This window comes from Dermacentor andersoni, chromosome 2 (assembly GCF_023375885.2).
Source record: "Dermacentor andersoni chromosome 2, qqDerAnde1_hic_scaffold, whole genome shotgun sequence".
NCBI lineage: Eukaryota > Metazoa > Arthropoda > Arachnida > Ixodida > Ixodidae > Dermacentor > Dermacentor andersoni.
Window position 1 is genome coordinate 44943503 of NC_092815.1, and position 16220 is coordinate 44959722.

Below are 16220 nucleotides of genomic sequence, written 5' to 3' on the forward strand. Positions count from 1 at the left end.
TGCAGCGCACGCGAGCTTTCCTTTTCAATCCTCCGACATGTCATAAGGCATGCGACGCAGCTGGCGAAGCGAGCGATGATGATGTTGACAGTGATCTAAAGAAAGGAAAGACGCTTGATTCTGCAACCCGTGAGGGAGCACGGTGAAGCGTCTTCAGAGGAGAGGGAAGGGGAAGTGAAAGATAGAGAAAGAGGGAGGATGTGGCCTAATAGACTCCACTATGCGCGAAAGGTGGCAGTCCTCAGTAAAGTTGCTAGCGTTGTAGCGGGCGCTTATAGGGTGTCTAACTCCGGCAGGCTTCGCAGCGCAGGGAGCTGGAGATACACCGGGAACAGCAGGTCAGTCTCTGTGGCCGCTGGAAGGCCGTGGCGTCTGTAGGTGTTGATCACTGTGGAGCGTTCCTGCGCCAAGGATGGGCAGGCAGAGAGAAGGCTCTCCAGAGTCTCGGGGTCCCCGCACCTTTTGCAGGCAGGTGACGTGGCGCGGCCCTTGGCGTACAGCCGGGCCGCAGTCCAGGTGCAGCCAGCCCGCAAGCGCAAGAGTGTGGAACGGTCTCTTCTGGTGAGGCCGTTCTCTGGAAGCGGCTTGGGGGCCCTGCCACTAGCCACTCGGGTGTCCGGGTGAATGGAGGTGAGCAGGCACCATAGCCGATGTCTCGTGTAGTCCGAAGCCGCTACCGCTCTGGTAACCGGGACTACATCATGGTGGCGAAGCGAGCGAAGGCGAACGCAACGACGAGGAACGCGGTGTGACGTCATGTGCCTCCTCGGAGTACGGCCACGGCAAAATCGCAAGTTCGCGGCCAGTTAAGCTTTCGCTTTAATATCTACGGACTTTAGGCAGAGCAGCTCATCGGAAACGCGGCGCGGCCGGCACACACCTGCCGTGCTCATGCCGACGTGTCAGTGGTGATGCGGGCATTCGCCTAGCGTCGCGTATTCGCGATCTTAAAACCCATCATGCGGTTCCAGCTTTGTCACTGCGGGCGGCGTTGGCAGCTTACCTGTCACTGTTACTACGGCTAGTGACACCACGTCACAACTGTAAAGATGCCAAAGCATCAGCAAAGCTAGCTCCTGCGCCGCTCCACGCGTGATATTATTTCGCGTAGTTTGTGCCACTAACAAAAATTCACAGTTCCGCCTGAAAGGCGAAGCACTGATTGCGATAGCAAATCAGTAGATAGCTGTACGTAGTAAGGAAAGTAGTTTTATCGGCTGCATAAACTTGCAAACATTTGCTTACTAACTAAATGAACAATGACAGAATGTGTAAGCGTGACTCAACGAGGACGTAGAAAGAAACAGACACACAGAGACAGCGCTGCTTTTGTGTGTCTGCTTCTTTCCCCGTCCTTGTTCAGTCGCGCTTACACATTCTATCATGGATTCAAATCAACTAGCCCAACAAGGTGTTTTAACTTAATTAACCAGCACCGTGTCACGCGGGCGCAGGTAAACATGAACACATCTCGCCCGATAAGAGCCTAAACTCGCTGAAAAAAAATTCTGGAGCGAGGAATTGCGGCAGCAGCAAGCGAATTGACCTTCATGCATGTCTCGCTTCAGCGCGAACGAAACGTCGAAAGCGCAGCGCATACGAAGCTATTGACACTAAACGCAATCTGCAAACATAGCAAATCGCTTTGAAGATGAGGCCCGTGCAGGCGCACACTTTAGCCACGCCACAGATCGCTTGCGAGTTACATAAGCGCGGGCAACGCGTCCCTACGACGCACGCTAAAGGCGTCTACTACGGCGTCCGCGATTCGCGTGGCCAACGCCGTAGTAGACGCCGCGGTTGTCTCCACTCTGTACGTAGCGGTGCGTGACGAGGACAATGAGGCACCGCAGCAGCCGCCGGAGAAGAACGCCCCTTCTCACAGGAAAGGGCACGCATCCGGGCCGCGTTCCTCGCTCACGCACGCGAGATTGAACCGCCGTTCGCCGGCTCGCCCTCACCCGTTTTCACTCATACGGAACCACACGGCGACGGCGACGGCAAAACTGCGCCAGGAGTGTCCGTATAATTGCTATCGCAATACAAGCAGGGCCGTGGTTTGCAAGGATAGTGTGCAGCTTCGTATCTTCGGCAGCACTACGAAAAATGACATTTAGCGCGTCCAACGTTGTAAGTAACTTGGGGAGGTGGTAACCGCGCTTTTTCATTAATGTCCTTTTCTATATCCGAGCTACGTTTGGCGGCACAAGAGTGCAAACGTGGCTGTGCTGAAGTGTACAGCCGCGAAGGATGACAAACGCGGGCGCCAAGACATGGATATTTCCGTGACCTCATATTTACTAACTATAGCGAAGAAAAATGACTTTCTTTTTCTTTCTTGAAGCAGTGACGATAGACGTATATCGGAGTGACGCATGTATGTATGCGTGTGCATACGTATTACGGTTGCAAACCGTTTTGTCATGCATCTGTCAGGTGTCCATGCAACACGCGCTACATCGAATCTGCGAGAACTCTGCGACACGGTTAACACGGGAGGCACTGCTCCGAGTGACAGACGGCCTTGAAATGTGACTAGAACGACTTTTCCGAGCATGGAACGACATGCGGGAGCACTCGCACATCTGCGAAAAAAAAGAAAGATCAGAACGCTTGCAGTGCGCTTGCTGATCTATGGAGTCCCAGCAAAAGGCAAGAAGACGCCTCTGCCTGTCGTAGCGACACTGCAATCACATGGCGGCAGCAGACGGCAGCGGAGCCGGCGCGTCTTCATCCGGGCTCCTTGGCGGGCTGCCATTGTAGGGATACACGCATATTTCTGAAAAGGTTCATTAACAGGCTACGCGGCACGCGAAGGCCGAACCCAATTAAACAAATGAGGAAGTGAAAGTCGTGGCGATTGGACATAAGCAGAGGAAAGATAAACAAAATTCTGTATATAGACTGCATTATCAACATCAACAAGATTGCGGGGCGGAATAGGAAAAGCGATATAGTAAGGCAACCTGAGCGCGAAGCCTGACCATCATCATCATCATCATCAACATCATCATCATCATCATCATCAGCCTGGTTATGCCCACTGCAGGGCAAAGGCCTCTCCCATACTTCTCCAACTACCCCGGTCATGTACTAATTGTGGCCATGTTGTCCCTGCAAACTTCTTAATCTCATCCGCCCACCTAACTTTCTGCCGCCCTCTGCTACGCTTTCTTTCCCTTGGAATCCATTCCGTAACTCTTAATGACCATCGGTTACCTTCCCTCCTCATTACGTGTCCTGCCTATGCCCATTTCTTTTTCTTGAGTTCAACCTGATATTCGACTTTTTAAAATATGTGAAAGGCACGCTTTATTTTCCTCCGCCAGTCCGACTACATTATATATATATATATATACGCCATAACCTCGCAGATGCACGTCAGTCTTGACAATCTTTGTTAATTACGCTTCAGAACAAACTTGAGGCTCTGACGCAGGTTCTTTGATTTGCGTTAGACACCGACCACGCCATAGCTCTCCGGCATTCACCGCGGCAAGCGAACTGTAGCAGAATTCGCCTGAACACCTTGGTTAAAAAAACGCGTTTTGAAAACGCCGCAAGCTCTCTGGATACGTTTAGCGAAATACAGTGCATTAAAGCATTTCCCAACGACAATATTACCTGAGATATAGAGCGAGCTTGAGAAAAATATTGGAGGGTGAAGGGAAAGGGGGTCTCCGCTCCCAGCAACAAACAGGAAATTCCTGAGTAAGCGTTGCATTTGGCGCCGGCATGCAGTCACTGACCTGACGGACAACATTACTGCCGTAAACCAATAAAAAGCACTTATTTTATGCTTGGGACGCACTGCGCGAAAGGTTTCGCGTGCGCTTCTGAGCACTTTGCCTCTTCTCCGAGGTACACAAACAGCCCCCAAGATACCGAAAGGGCGATTGGAGTGCCTATCGACTGACTCTAAACGCGCCTTCGCTCGAATTCTGACCATACATTGACAAAACACTCACCATAGACTATAGCATGGCGCGGCAAATAAATAAAATAAAAAGAAAAAAAAGTCCTATAAGAGGAACGTATCCGTGGACAAACAGTACAGAGCGGTCCGAATGCGCCATAGGCGAGATGGAGTCATGCGGCCCGGGTATAGTTGACAAAGAGAACGGAATTTGCGCGACAGTGCGTTCATGCGCGGACGTAAATATGTTGCTGAAGTAAAGGAAGGGTGGCGTGACAGACGTACGATTCGTAGAAAAAAGAAAAGTGTTAAGAAATAAAGCGCGTTTCTGGTGGGGGCATCTGACGCCGTCGTTGCAAGTGGGTCGGTGTTTCCCTCTTTCGCTGCATAGACAGGAGGCATAGAAACGCACATTCAGAATTTGTACGTATATGCGAAACATGCGGGGCGAGTGGATTCTGAAGTAGGGGTACACTGAAGAACTCGGGACAAAGAGAACGAAAAAAAGAACGGACAGAAATGAGATGGATGAAAATGATACATTCGCCACACCGATCGGCATCGATCGCGTCGAAAGAAAGAGAGAACGCAATAAAAGCAATTCCAAACGTAATAAAATGCAAATGATTCCGGTCGCTGAATCTGAGCGCAAATTTCCAGGAAGGCTTATGGCGGTACTCCCTTCCGCTTGCGACACTTGCTGACGCAGGCAAGTGAAGTCGGCTTCAATTTGTTTTTATTTCTTTCTCATTCGCTCTCTCTTTCCCTCTTTCTTTTTTTTTTCTGCCATTGTTGGGGCGCCAATAGCGAAGAATCATTGTGAGCGCCAAATAATGGCGAACATATAGATTCTCAAACACACACCAGAAAACCGATTTCTACCCGCCGTGGTTGCTCAGTGGCTATGGTGTTGGGCTGCTGAGCACGAGGTCGCGGGATCGAATCCCGGCCACGGCGGCTGCATTTCGATGGGGGCGAAATGCGAAAACACCCGTGTGCTTAGATTTAGGTGCACGTTAAAGAACCCCAGGTGGCCAAAATTTCCGGAGTCCTCCACTACGGCGTGCCTCATAATCAGAAAGTGGTTTTGGCACGTAAAACCCCAAATATTATTATTATTAAAACCGATTTCTATGTTTTCGACGACGACGAATGGCGTATTTTCGTTTCATTTATTTAATACTTGCTGGGGACTAAAGGTTCAAGCGTGGTAAGCATCGGTATCGAAGAGATAATACAAAATGAGCGAATAAACAATGAACTGTAAATTTAATAAAGTATTAGCGGCAATGTTACACGAACGAGAACTAACGCAAGAAAAGTAAGACACAACAGTCAAACGTAGAATGTTTAGCGGATATGCGTGGTTTAGCTAATACATGAATGGAGGACGAACGTCAGCTGAGAAAGAGGCAGGTGCACAGATGTAAACGAGTGTGTATTCACAGGAGATAGAAATGGAGCCCAAGCTACAGCCAGAGCCTTTGCCCTTCTTTCCCCGAGACACCTTCATCGTTCTCTTCTCCGCAACAATATATTTTAAAAACTAGCTAAATTTCCAAATGATACCCAAGGTTTCCAGCGACTTTATGACCAAAGCACGGGCTTCAAGGTTTCCAGTGTCCTGTTGCGACCGTAAATACCGCCGGATGCCGAAAACTAATAAAAAAATATTTGAAGATACGAGTATCTGACATCAATTTGAAAAACAACATATGTCACAAAATCATCAGAAATAAAAAGAAATTACACAGAGTTAGCAATGCTTGTTTTTGTTTTCTTTTTAAGTGTGCATAGGACGCGGATGCAAGAGCAAGCGGTGCTCTCTAATAGTTAATATCTCCGACGAACTCTCAGATCCTCACAAAAATTTATTTGGATAGCGTACGCTTAGATGTTTTGCTAAATTTATGCAAAGACCTCATAATTTAGTCAACGGTTATCTGTAAAATTCCTGAAAACAGCCCGTTTGCAAGTACGTGGATCATAATCGAGCGAAAGAAATAGGGCCACTGAAGCATTTTTGTTTGCCAGACACCGGTGAGTCGCGCCAAACACGACGGTTCTCGTCTGGTCGCCAAAACTAGATAGCATTGTGCTTTGCCACTACTAGGCGGCGTAACGAGAGGGGAAGAAAGAACAGCTGGATAGGTTGGGAAGGGTTCTTTCCCGCTACCACATGGGGTGTCTTAATGACAGTAGTAGCGTAGCGCCTGCGAGAACAACCTATAGATAACGAAGAACCCTGGTGATGGTTTTACACTGCGGCGCATGCAGGGTAGTTTTGCCATTGTGCGGGCTCGCACTATTGTATGGCGCTCACTGACAGGCTGTTCGACGCTCGTAATGCATTAAAAGCAACGCTGATGCCTCTACAAAGGTCGTTTTCTAGGTCAATTACCTTTTGGGACATCGCTTTCATCATCATCATCATCATCATCGTCATCAGCAGCAGCAGCCTGGTTACGCCCACTGCAGGGCACAGGCCTCTTTCATACTTCTCCAACTACCCCGGTCATGTACTAATTGTGGCCATGTTGTACCTGCAAACTTCTTAATCTCATCCGCCCGCCTAACTTTCTGCCGCCCCCTGCTACGCTTCCCTTCCTTTGAAATCCAGTCCGTAACCCTTAATGACCATCGGTTATCTTCCCTCCTCATTACATGTCCCGCCCATGCCCATTTCTTTTTCTTGATTTCTACTAAGATGTCATTAACTCGCGTTTGTTCCCTCACCCAATCTGCCCTTTTCTTATCCCTTAACGTTACACCTATCATTCTTCTTTCCATAGCTCGGTGCGCCGTCCTCAATTTAAGTAGAACCCTTTTCGTAAGCCTCCTGGTTTCTGCCCCGTACGTGAGTACTGGAAAGACACAGCTGTTATAGACTTTTCTCTTGAGGGATAATGGGAACCTGCAGTTCATGAACTGAGAACGCCTGCCAAATGCACCTCAGCCCATTCCTATTCTTCTGATTATTTCAGTCTCAGGATCAGGATCCGCGGTCACTACCTGCTCTAAGTAGACGTATTCCTTTACCACTTCCAGTGCCTCGCTACCTATCGTAAACTGCTGTTCCCTTCCGACACTGTTAAACATTACTTTAGTTTTCTGCAGGTTAAGTTTTAGACCCACCTTTCTTCTTCGCTTCTCCAGGTTAGTGAGCATGCATTGCAGTTGGTCCCCTGAGTTACTAAGTAATGCAATATCATCAGCGAATCGCAAGTTACTAAGGTATTCTCCATTAACTCTTATCCCCAATTCTTCCCAATCCAGGTCTCTGAATACCTCCTGTAAACACGTTGTGAATAGCATTGGAGAGATCGTATCTCCCTGGCTGACGCCTTTCTTTATCGCGATTTTGTTGCTTTCTTTACGGAGGACTACGGCGGCAGTGGAGCCGCTATATATATCTATCAGTATTTTTACATACGACTCGTCTACACCCTGATTCCGTAATGCCTCCATGACTACTGATGTTTCGACTGAATCAAATGCTTCCTCGTAATCAATGAAAGCTATATATTAGGGTTGGTTATATTACACACATTTCTCTATCACCTGATTGATAGTGTGAATATTGTTATATTGTTGAGTAGCCTTCACGGAATCCTGCCTGGTCCTTTGGTTGACGGAAGTCTAAGGTGTTCCTGATTCTATTTGCAATTGCCTTAGTAAATACTTCGTAGGCAACGGACAATGAGCTGATCGGTCTATAATTTTTCAAGTCTTTGGCGTCCCTTTTCTTGTGGATTAGGATTATGTTAGCGTTCTTCCAAGATTCCGGTACGTTTGAGGTCATGAGGCATTGTGTATATAGGGCGGCCAATCTTTCTAGGACAGTGTTCCCACCACCCTTCAAGAAATCTGCTGTTACCTGATCCTCCCCAGCTGCCTTCCCCCTTTGCATAGCTGCCAAGGCTTTCTTTACTTCTTCCGGCGTTTCTTGTGGGATTTCAAATTCCTCTAGACTATTCTCTCTTCCATTATCGTCGTGGATGCCACTGGTACTGTATAAATCTCTATCGAACTCCTCAGCCACTTGAAAGATCTCATCTATATTAGTAATGATATTGCCGGCTTTGTCTCTTAACGCATACATCTGATTTTTACCTATTCTTAGTTTCTTCTTGACTGCTTTTAGGCTTCCTCCGTTCCTGAGAGCATGTTCAATTCTATCCATATTATACTTCCTTATGTCAGCTGTCTTACGCTTGTAGATTAACTTGGAAAGTTCTGCCAGTTCTATTCTTAGATGCTTTCACACATTGGCGTTTCTTGATCAGATCTTTCGTCTCCTGCGATAGCTTACTGGTATCCTGTCTAACGGAGTTATCACCGACTTCTATTACACATTCCTTAATGATGCCCATAAAAATGTCGTTCATTGCTTCAACACTGTTACGTTTCGCCTACAACGCGCGGTAATGCCGGCGCGGATGCAACGGACGCCGGGGCTTCGTTCAAAGTGGCGGACATTTTGGCCCGTTCGACGCCGCCGCAACGCCTCCCCGCCAAGCGTGTCCAGGCGTGTTTCAGTGCCACGTGTCTTCGTATGTGCGTGTGTGTGTGTGTGCCCACGCTTGTCAAAGCGCGGCAGCCGGGGAGCGGAGCTCCCCAAGTGAGGTGCCAGGAGGTCTGTCCGTCGGCGGGTTGGCGATGCGACACTACACTCGGCTCACCATGTCTCTCGGCTCGACCGTGCGCGCCGTCGTGGGCTCATGCTCCGCCGTCGCGTGGGCTCATCCCGTGACCTTCCTTCTGGCCCGCGACGCCGAGGGTATAAGAGCAGCTGCCCCCGGACGCCAGGAGAGAGGCTCCGATTTGTACTGTTGAGTTACGTGCTCTCCCGTCTCTCCACTTCGGTCGACCTGACCGGCCGCTCTTTTGCTATGTTAGAATAAACAAGTTGTTCTGTTACCAGTCTTCTCTTGCTTTGCCGGGACCTTCGGATGCTTCCAATGTCCCAGGCCGCCAGGCCAACGCTACCCTTGGGGCTTGCGACCCATTTGCAATAACGGGCGTCAGCACCGAGACCCCAACAACTGGTTGCCAGCGGTGAGATCGCGACAACGGAGGCCAGCAGCGAAGAGATGCGGTTGACTGTATGCTGAGCAGCACAACGACCATCCGGGAGCAGTGCAACGAGCCCTGTGTGATGACTGGTTGCCTGCAGCGGAACGACTGCGCGGAATTCTTGGCTGCGAGGTTTGGTGAGTGCGGGACTTTCTTCTTCCGAGTTTTGCCAGGCTTTTGTTAGTGTCAGAAACAGAGCTGGTAATTGTGGTTGTCGTTGCTGCCGGGTTAGTTTGCGGCAAGACAATAGTAGGCAGTAGAGAAAGCAGCATTCAGAGCAGCCATGGATTTGAAGTCGTTGCGCAAACCGAAATTGCTGGAGCTTGCAAGAGAGTTGGGTCTGGATGTCTCAGACAAACTCAGAAAACCAGAACTGCTAAGGGCTATTCTTGAGTTAGAAGCTGAGGATGACGAGCTGTCGGAATGCCTTGAGACCATTGAGGAGAGGGAGACGGCAAAAAGACAGGAGCGCGAACTTAAAGAACAAAAAGAGAAAGAAAAAGAAGAGCGCGACCGTCAACACGCATTGGAAATGAAGCGTCTCGAGTTAGAGATGGAACGCGCTCGTAATGGAAGTCAGGCACACGGTGCAGGAGAACGAGTATTGTTCAAAATGACTGACCTGATGCGGCCGTTTAAGCTTGGAGAGGACATTGGTTTGTTCCTGGTTAACTTTGAGCGAACGTGCGAGAAGCAGGGGTTCTCTCGGGAAACGTGGCCACAGCGCTTGCTCACTTTGCTACCCGGCGAGGCGGCCGACGTAGTCGCTCGCTTGGAGAGAGAGGAGGCAGAGGATTTCGACAAAGTGAAATCGAGTCTGCTAAAAAAGTACCGGCTGTCAGCGGAGGCGTTCCGTCGGAAGTTTCGGAAAAATGAGAAAGGCAAAAGTGAGTCATATACAGAGTTTGCGTACAGGCTTATGTCAAACATGCAGGAGTGGCTCAAAGAAGAGAAAGCGTTTGGTGACCACGAGAAAGTTCTGCAGTGTTTCGGGCTAGAACAGTTTTATAGTCGGTTACCTGAGAACGTGCGGTACTGGGTCTTGGATAGGCCAGACGTTAGTACGGTGGCTAGAGCCGCTGAGTTAGCCGAGGAGTTTGTGACGCGTCGGGCTCGCGGAGCTAAGGACGGTCAAAAGGGTGAATTTGGCTCCAAGTTTGAGAGGCCGAAGTTCACACCCATGAGAGCAAAGGGGGATACACGTAGTGCGGATGCGAGTGAAAGCAGTCCGACCGAACGTAAGGAGACGGCGGCAACCGAAGCCGAACGCAGAAAGCGGTTCGAGACGAGGCAAGCGCGCGTTTGTTATACGTGCCAGAAGCCGGGTCACTTTTCGGCGCAGTGTCCAGAAACAAAAACAAAAGTCGTGTTTTTGTCTTTATGTAGCACTGACGAGAACATGAAGCTTCTCGAGCCTTACATGCGAGACCTCCTCGTGAACGGGAAAGAGTGCCGAGTGCTTCGCGATTCCGCAGCTACAATGGATGTAGTTCACCCCTCTTACGTAGAACCCGATATGTTCACGGGCGAGTGCGCATGGATCAAGCAAGCAGTGGAAGCTCATAGCGTGTGTCTGCCGGTAGCAAAAGTGCTTATTGAAGGACCTTTCGGAGCACTTGAGACGGAGGCCGCAGTGTCATCTATGCTGCCCCCCCAGTACCCGTACTTATTTTCGAACAGGTCCGATCACCTCCTGCGCGAGAAGGGGCTTTTGTTTGGTGAGGCTAGCGTTCAGGCCTTAACCAGATCGAAGGTTCGGGAGCTCGCTGCAAAGGCGGTAGTTGCGGGGCCGACGTTGTTGAACGATGAGAAAGGGTCAGAGGCGCAGCAAGCTGGTATTCAGAGCACGTCCGAACTGAATAAAATTGAGCCTGTAGCGTTAAAGGCACCAGATACTGGAGAGGAAATTCCCGATGCGGGAAAGTTAGAAGAGCTTCCGATCGAGCTTCCGGGACTAGGCTCAGTGACGAACAGGAAAGACACCGATCAAGTCATTAGTGACTTAATAAGTAAAGCATCGCTGTCGCCTGAGCAGAAAACCGAACTACACCAGCTCTTACAAGAGTTTCAAGGTCTGTTCTCTGAGAGGCCTGGTAGGACTTCTGTCCTTACTCATGACATAGAACTTACCTCCCCAGAGCCAGTACGATCCAAGGCGTACCGGGTGTCACCCCGCCAGAGCGATATTATGGAGGCTGAGGTAAAGAAAATGCTACAGCTCGGTGTTATTGAGGCGGGTGAGAGTGATTATACCTCCCCTTTGATTTTAGTTGAGGTACCGGGCAAGGAACCTCGTCCTTGCGTCGACTACCGCAGGCTTAATTCCATCACTAAGGATCAAATTTATCCGATCCCTAACATCGAGGAGCGCCTTGAGAGAGTGAGTAGCGCTCAGTTTATTTCCACCCTAGATCTTGTCAGGGGTTATTGGCAGGTTCCACTTACAGAAGAGGCTAGTAGGTATGCGGCGTTCATTTCACCAATGGGGACATTCCGTCCTAAAGTTTTGAGTTTTGGTTTGAAGAACGCGCCATACTGCTTTTCAAGCCTCATGGATAAAGTGTTGCGGGGACAGCAAGAATTCGCTTTGCCGTATCTAGACGACGTAGCGATATTCTCCGCATCCTGGCCTGAGCATATGGCGCACTTGCGGGCAGTGCTAACCCGCCTGCGCGATGCGGGCTTGACAGTCAAGGCTCCCAAGTGCCAGTTAGCACAGGCCGAGGTTGTCTACCTCGGACACGTGATTGGTCGGGGTCGTCGCCGCCCCTCTGAAATAAAGGTGGCCGCTGTGCGAGACTTCCCGCAACCGCGCACGAAGACCGATATTCGGTCGTTCTTAGGTGTCGCCGGCTACTATCAGAGGTACATCCCCAGGTACTCTGATATCGCGGCTCCCTTGACGGATGCTCTAAGAAAGATAGAGCCGCAAACAGTCGTCTGGGACGAGACAAAGGAAAGAGCTTTTAGCGCCATAAAGAGCGCCCTAACAAGCCAGCCTGTGCTACGATCGCCCGACTACACAAAAGGGTTCGTTGTTCAGTGTGATGCTAGTGAGCGAGGCATGGGCGTTGTACTGTGCCAACGGGAAAATGGAGAAGTAGAACACCCCGTCCTGTATGCTAGTCGTAAGCTGACGAGTCGTGAGCAGGCGTATAGCGCCACCGAGAAAGTGTGTGCGTGTATCGTGTGGGCCGTTCAGAAATTGTCATGTTACCTAGCCGGCTCGAGGTTTATCATTGAAACGGATCACTGCCCTCTCCAATGGCTGCAGACCATCTCTCCCAAAAATGGCCGCCTCCTGCGCTGGAGCCTCGCTTTGCAACAATATTCCTTTGAGGTGCGTTACAAAAAGGGGAGTCTCAACGGTAACGCCGATGGCTTAAGTCGAAGCCCCTAACGTGGGAATCAGCCTCAAAATTGCGTGTTACTGATGTTTTTCTTCCTGAGGCAGGATTTTTAACCTATTGCTTTCGTGTAGTGTTTCAAAGTGATGATGTGCTTTCTAGTGCAATTTTCCGATTTGTGGACGCGTTCTGAGTGCTGCTAAACTACTGTAAGGAACTAGGCAGCAGTATAAAAGGGGAAAGAGCCTGGCAGGGCTTAGTGAGGGTTGTGCCGTGCTTGCTGACTGAGCGGTTGACTTTCGGCGTAGTTCTAACGCTTGCCGGAAACGAGAACAAAAATGTCAACTCTCCCGAAGTCACTTTGCAGTGTCCTGTGTGCACCTGAACGTGAGAACGAGGCCTTCTCTGTGCGCTGCGCTCAAGAAACGCCAAAGGACGCCCGACTTCGGTTATGAGCATCATCGAGCGACATCCCTCCGGACAGCGGATGCAGTCCCCTGACCATCGGGATCTCCTTCCCCCGGCGGGGCGGTCTGTTACGTTTCGCCTACAACGCGCGGTAATGCCGGCGCGGATGCAACGGACGCCGGGGCTTCGTTCAAAGCGGCGGACATTTTGGCCCGTTCGACGCCGCCGCAACGCCTCCCCGCCAAGCGTGTCCAGGCGTGTTTCAGTGCCACGTGTCTTCGTATGTGCGTGTGTGTGTGTGTGCCCACGCTTGTCAAAGCGCGGCAGCCGGGGAGCGGAGCTCCCCAAGTGAGGTGCCAGGAGGTCTGTCCGTCGGCGGGTTGGCGATGCGTCACTACACTCGGCTCACCATGTCTCTCGGCTCGACCGTGCGCGCCGTCGTGGGCTCATGCTCCGCCGTCGCGTGGGCTCATCCCGTGACCTTCCTTCTGGCCCGCGACGCCGAGGGTATAAGAGCAGCTGCCCCCGGACGCCAGGAGAGAGGCTCCGATTTGTACTGTTGAGTTACGTGCTCTCCCGTCTCTCCACTTCGGTCGACCTGACCGGCCGCTCTTTTGCTATGTTAGAATAAACAAGTTGTTCTGTTACCAGTCTTCTCTTGCTTTGCCGGGACCTTCGGATGCTTCCAATGCCCCAGGCCGCCAGGCCAACGCTACCCTTGGGGCTTGCGACCCATTTGCAATAACGGGCGTCAGCACCGAGACCGCAACAACACTAAGGTCCTCTTCCTGAGTTAAAGCCCAATACCTGTTCTGTAGCTTGATCCGGAATTCCCCTATTTTCCCTCTTACCGCTAACTCATTGATCGACTTCTTATGTACCAGTTGCTTCCGTTCCCTCCTCAGGTCTAGGCTAATTCGAGTTCTTACCATCCTATGGTCACTGCAGCGCACCTTGCTGAGCACGTCCACATCTTGTATGATGCCAGGGTTAGCGCAGAGTATGAAGTCTATTTCATTTCTAGTCTCGCCGTTCGGGCTCCTCCACGTCCACTTTCGTCTATCTCGCTTGCGGAAGAAGGTATTCATTATCCGCATATTATTCTGTTCCGCAAACTCTACTAATAACTCTCCCCTGCTATTCCTAGTGCCTATGCCATATTCCCCACTGCCTTGTCTCCAGCCTGCTTCTTGCCTACCTTGGCGTTGAAGTCGCCCATCAGTATACTGTATTTTGTTTTGACTTTACCCAACGCCGATTCCACGTCTTCATAGAAGCTTTCGACTTCCTGGTCATCATGACTGGATGTAGGGGCGTAGACCTGCACGACCTTCATTTTGTACCTCTTATTAAGTTTCACAACAAGACCTGCCACTCTCTCGTTAATGCTATAGAATTCCTGTATGTTACCAGCTATATCCTTATTAATCAGGAATCCGACTCCTAGTTCTCGTCTCTCCGCTAAGCCCCGGTAACACAGGACGTGCCCGCTTTTCAACACTGTATATGCTTCTTTCGTCCTCGTAACTTCACTGAGCCCTATTATATCCAATTTACTGCCCTCTAATTCCTCCAATAGCACTGCTAGACTCGCCTCACTAGATAACGTTCTAGCGTTGCCAGGTTCAGATTCCAATGGCGGCCTGTCCGGAACAAGGGATTCTTAGCACCCTCTGCTGCGTCGCAGGTCTGACCGCCGCCGTGGTCAGTTGCTTCGCACCTGCTGGGGACTGAGGGCCGGGGTTTGATTGTTTTGTTCATATAGGAGGTTGTGGCCAAGTACTGCACCAGGGTGGCCAATCTTGCTCTGGTGAGGGAGTGCGTTACCGGTTCTGGTCACCGAAATCAGGCCACACTCCAGGCCTGTTTATGCAAGTTTATCAACATGCGGATTTTTTTTAATCCGGTAGAAACTTGCGCGGCACCGGGATTCAAACCACGGTCCTCTTGCACGTGAGGCGTATGTTCTACGTCTACGCCACCGCTGCACCTTTCAGTGTGCCCTAACTCGGTGAGCAGCTGGACAGGGCGCTTGTTGCTCCAGTTAGGAGTGATCGACCACGAATACAATCTCCCGGCTTGGCAGCCAGCACTTAAGCTTGCACAAATCGAAACTCACCCACACATACACACACAATGGAGAGAGAGAGAGAAGAGAGAGAGATTCGTGTACCCTTGGGCTTACGTACAAAAATGCACGCGCACCTTCTTGGCGACACCTATATACAGCCGCAAGTTAACGAGAAACAACGGAACCCTGTGCGGATATTTGACCCAGCGTCTGTGCGTGTGGTGTGTTGTATATATACGTGTTCGAGGCCGGTAGAGGACAGAGTGAAAACCGGTGATATGATTCACCCGCCATTTGGCACAGCATCCCTGCAGTCGCGAAGGTGGCAATGCCGAGATAGGGAGTGAAAATTAATCGCCACACGGTGGTGGTGACACCTCTTCGTCCTTCCGGTGCGGACAAGATCTGCACCCGAGGCGTTGCCTGCAGCGCAATGACACGTCTTTCTCGCGCGCCAGAGAAGTGGAACGAGCGCTTTCACTGCACCTCTGCCCTGGTCTTTTGCTAGTCCCGCAAGAGAGATGGAGTGGCCTGCTTCCGGCTGTCAACGGTGTTCCCTTAGGACTTCTCCCCCGTTAGTCTTTTTCTTTCTTTCCTTTATTCTTTCTTTCTGTCTTCCTTTCGTTGCTTCCTTTTTTTCTTTTTTTCTGCTTGTTGTTTATTTGTTTATTTCTGTGACTATATCTCTATCACTGTTCATCCGTGTTCCTTGCGGTTTGCGAATACGGTTCGTTGGGCTCGGTGACGTTAAAGAAAACAGTGACGTTTGCGTAAGAAGCGTTGCATCTTCTGAACTTTCACAATTTCTGAACTGTCCAAATCATAGAAATCGAGAGCATAATAACAATGTTACCACCCATGTGTACACGCTAATAACGAACGAGGGGAGACTGTGCCTGTTACTTTCGCTATAGTTGTGTTCGAAAGCCAAGAAAGATCGCATAATGACCACCGCAGAGCAAGCGCTTCATCTTACACTGCACATTCGGTGAAATGAAAAGCTACGCTGAATGAAGACACCGCGTGAATTTCATCAGTTTTGCAATGTCATTTTCTCTGCGTCTTTAGTATGAAAGCTGGGTCGCCATGCCACCGGCGCGAGCACGATGACTGGAGGAAGCGAGTAGAAAAGGAAAACAATACGTTCACATCGTAAAGCGCTCATTTCGGTGGCACTTAAGAATCAGCTTGTCGTGCCTTTTCAGCAGTTTCCTTTATACCTCCCTTTAATGTGCGTGATCGCCATCTTACAATTTTTGGTGCGGTCCACATGGAAACTACCAGCGAATGGTCGAGTAATGAGAAACCGATGTGGAAGGCTATGCTGCAGGGGCCGGAAGCGACCGGTGCTAAACGCCATCTTTTGGACCCCACAGCTCAGAACACACCTTACGGCTGTGTT

At 50.3% G+C, this 16220-nt stretch overlaps 1 long non-coding RNA gene across 2 annotated transcripts in view; it reads left to right on the forward strand.

The window, feature by feature from the left end:
• Window positions 1–213: 213 nt before the first annotated feature.
• Window positions 214–16220, forward strand: part of LOC129387725 (uncharacterized) — a 177871-nt gene continuing 161864 nt past the window's right edge. For both annotated transcript variants that reach the window (XR_008614912.2, XR_008614911.1), the window contains exons 1-2: window positions 214–338; window positions 469–630. This is a non-coding gene — a long non-coding RNA (uncharacterized lncRNA). The remainder of the gene's footprint in view (window positions 339–468; window positions 631–16220) is intronic.